General features: G+C 32.9%; 1 long non-coding RNA gene across 1 annotated transcript; it reads left to right on the top strand.

The window, feature by feature from the left end:
* The first annotated feature begins 483 nt into the window (after positions 1-483).
* On the top strand, positions 484-1,569 carry LOC107836015 (uncharacterized). The gene is made up of 3 exons (XR_001661865.1): positions 484-604; positions 685-743; positions 861-1,569. It is a non-coding gene; the product is annotated as an uncharacterized LOC107836015 (long non-coding RNA).
* The last annotated feature ends 2,246 nt before the right edge of the window (positions 1,570-3,815 follow it).

Here is a 3,815-nt window from a genome sequence, read left to right as displayed (position 1 = left end):
AACACTTTCAAACTGTGGTCTGTGGTCTTATTTGATTTACAAATTTGTATTTTGCAGGAAATGCTGAAAGGACAGTAAAATATACTTATGTTCAAAGGCCAACAGTATCAAATCCAGAGAATCCAGGAGATTCAGTGACAATGCAATGTTCACTTCTGTCAGATACTAAAAACAGGATATGTCCAGGAGATATCAACATGCTCTGGTTCAGTGCAAAAATCAACTGTTCTAATGAAAACAGATGTGAAGATGTGAAGAGGTGTGATTCTCTAATGAATTGTTTTCATCACTTTATGAGCCATATCATCTCCTCAGATGCTGCACCATTTTACTGTGGAGAGACACATTTTGGTAATGGAACCAAACTGGAAACCGGTATGTTTTTTTTTGTTTGTTTGTTTTAATATAAAAGAGAGTTATATACACTTTGAGTCAATGAAATAACACATGAGTTTGATTACTTTCTTTTGGTTTGTAGAAAAAGGGTTATCACTTGAAGTCACTCTCCTTTTGATTGCTGTGACTTCTCTAATCACTTCTGTGATTGCAAACATTGCATTTCTCTGTGACCGATCTTCCAGGGCAATGTGCAAACAATTTACAGGTAAGTGTTGTTTCTTACATGAAAATATTCAAAATTGTAGTTTTTCCATCTGTAATGTTAATATTTCTATTCCACTCCAGGAACAGAAAACACCTCTTTACAAACAAGACGTAATATGATCAAGCAAAATGCAGGCAGAGTAAGTATTGATACAATAAAATGACAAATAATTTGTTTTACAGAGTGGAGACTCAAGATTTAAATAAAGCTTATTTATAAAAAGGACCTTTTAATGAGCCATTTGTTTGCTACACAGGTTGAGGATGAAAATAATGCCAACTATGCTGCATTAATTTTTTCAGAGAGCAAGGAGAGGAAAACAGGAAGGAAAGCTATGGAGATGAACACGGAAGAAAGTGTGTACTCTCAGATCAAATTCTGAATATGAATACTTCTCCTTGGCTCTTCCTGAGCAAGGGTTTGTGTATATTGTACTGAAATAAATATTATAAAAATATGTTTTTAAAAAAGCCCCATTCCCCTAAAATGTAGGGATATTCAATAAATATTGTTGCGCATATTTATTTTGTGCATCAACTTGTATGTAAGCTTGCATTTGAGGCTGACGGTAGCGGAAGTAGTTTGTCTTGTCACTGCTGTTGCCAGTTTAAACCCTCAACCCAAATGTCCAATGTAGGGCATGTATTAGATTCAAATGAAATAAGAAACTGGTGAAAACCAGATGCACTTATATTAACATTCGTCTAGGATGAAACAAATATTAATTTTAATGTACATATTGTCAAAATAAGTCATGTCAAATATTCAATAATCAATAGAAAAATTGTTAATGGAATTGCAGTAATCAAGTTCTTGTAAATGCTGACCATCTGTTTGCATCTATTCACTGGTATTTGGAGGCTTTATCTTTTATGCTGACCTTGGACTCCTTGATGTTGAAAGACCCTCTTGATGTACTTAAGTTTTCAGCAACCTTCTCACATTGTTTATCCGATTTATGTTGGAGGTCATTCTACAGTGTTAGTATTACTTCCAGACAATAGAAATTAAGAGATTACTTGAATCCTAAATCTGCCAGTGTTTTGGACACTTTCAGATTTAACTGTACATTTTTCTTTTTTGAAGATGTGTTTGCATAAAAATGTTGAATTTATATGACTTAATTAGTAAAGTTCAAAGCATGCTGGCAGATTTTAACTATACTACATTATTTTGCTAAAGACATTTTTGAAGTTCAAGATGTGTTCTCAATTTTTTTTCGGGTTTTTTTTTATCAAGAAATATTCAATCCATTTTAGGCATTCTGATTAGGTCTATCAGATTAAATAAAGGCTAATCTTTTTAAAATAATCTTTAAGCAGACATTAAACTATTTTTAGTCCACATCCGTATTGCTTTTTATTAGTCTGATAAAATATTGTAATCATGATTTTTTTGTTTTCGCTTGCTATACAGAAACGCTTTGTAATAATAGAAATAAAGGTGTGAAAACATTGGTCTGCCTTCCTTTTCTACCACAGAAATTCTTTGGTGAAATTGCTTTCACCAAAGAAATAGACACCTTATCATAATAAGAATGAGATAAGATGTCATAATTATGAGAAAAGATCTCGTAGTTACAAAAAATTATCTCGTAATGACAAGATTTATAATAAGCTTTATCTTGTATTTATGAGATAGCTGGAAAGGTGCGACTTACTGTCCACAACCGAAGAATCGAGAAACAGCTATCTCAACTTGTAGCTGCCACTGCTTCACAAAGGCAGCTTCTGATACCAGAGAGTAGCAGAGGTTTGCAAACGGGTTCAAATCAGCTGCAACGACTACTGTCTTTATTTGGGGGGGAAGCCATTGTTGAGATTTGGCAAACAAGTTGGCATAATTTTTAGACATTTGTTAGTCAATAATTACTTTAAAATTAGAATTTTTGTACTGGTTATACATAAACAATGTTTGTAAAATAATGTGACAGCAATCACTTGAGATGAAAATAATGTCCTAACTAACACTATGTGTTTGCATGTTGTGGTGTGTGATACAAACCATTCCATGAATAGTTGGTTTACAAGTGCAAAGTAACTTTGCACTGAGAGGAAAGAAACTTTTTGCTCTCAGAAAATGAATATACATTAGGCCTTCTTCATAAACATGCTGGTACTCTCTGTGACAGAGGGTGACGGAGTAGGCCAGATGTTCACATTTGTAGGCCTACTTACTGTTGAGCTACACAGTTTAGTTTCTGACTGTTTCCTTCCTTTCCTCTATCTTTGATGGAGAGAATCTCCAGTATTAAATACGTAAACAGTTACTTTATTATTTACAAACCAGCCATGGAAATTATTGTTCCTCGAATCTGATGAAAGCCTTTAGAGTTTGACCTTTAAAAGGTTTACATATTTTTAAAGAAGGTACACACACAAACACACGCAAACCTTGTAACGCCATATTATGTAGTAACGCCATAATATGCAATAATAAAATCTGACTTCAAAATGTAATAAAACCATTTTTTCAAAATGCAATACAATCCTTGAACATTTTGTAGTTACTACCGCATTATGTGATGACATTAATAATTTTTTTGCTGATTATTACACAATTCTTTTTTAAGCAGTTTTATTTTGAAGCCAGATTTTAATATATTAAAAAAAAAAAGAAAACTCTCCATTTGGTAGAACCCATTGACACAATGAGTGACATCATACAGCCATATAAAGAGGAAATGCTGGGCTGGCCCCTCCCATACACCATCTTAGGCAGTAGCATCTAAAAGGGACAAACAATGGTAAGTAAAAACAAAATAAATAATTTGCAAAAAATTTACATTTGAAACAAAAGAAACATTCATATTCATCCAGTGGTCCAGAAGTGCTAGCTTTAACTAAAACTTATGCATTTATGAGGACTGTAACATAATGCTGCCACAAACAAAACCATAAATAAGTGAGTGAAGCAAAGGTGCAACAGCAATGTTTAATTTCAAGCATTATGACCAAATATAAAAATATTGGATAAATAAGAAATATATTTGAGTGGTGGACACAAACGTAACCACTTTGTCACACAAACCTGGAAATCTCAGAATTATCATAAAATTAAAACCTGTTATAAAACTGCATTGTTCAACTAAAGTTGCAGTACTGATTCACAGGAAGGTTCCTTTATTCAAGACTCATTGTCCTACTAATGGGACTTACTTATAAAATGTTTGAGAATTGATCTTCAAGCTTCAACCTTAATAAAATTTATA

This window comes from Poecilia formosa, unplaced genomic scaffold (genome assembly GCF_000485575.1).
Source record: "Poecilia formosa unplaced genomic scaffold, Poecilia_formosa-5.1.2 Scaffold35, whole genome shotgun sequence".
Classification (NCBI taxonomy): Eukaryota; Metazoa; Chordata; class Actinopteri; order Cyprinodontiformes; family Poeciliidae; genus Poecilia; species Poecilia formosa.
This window is presented reverse-complemented; position numbering and strand designations above follow the sequence as displayed.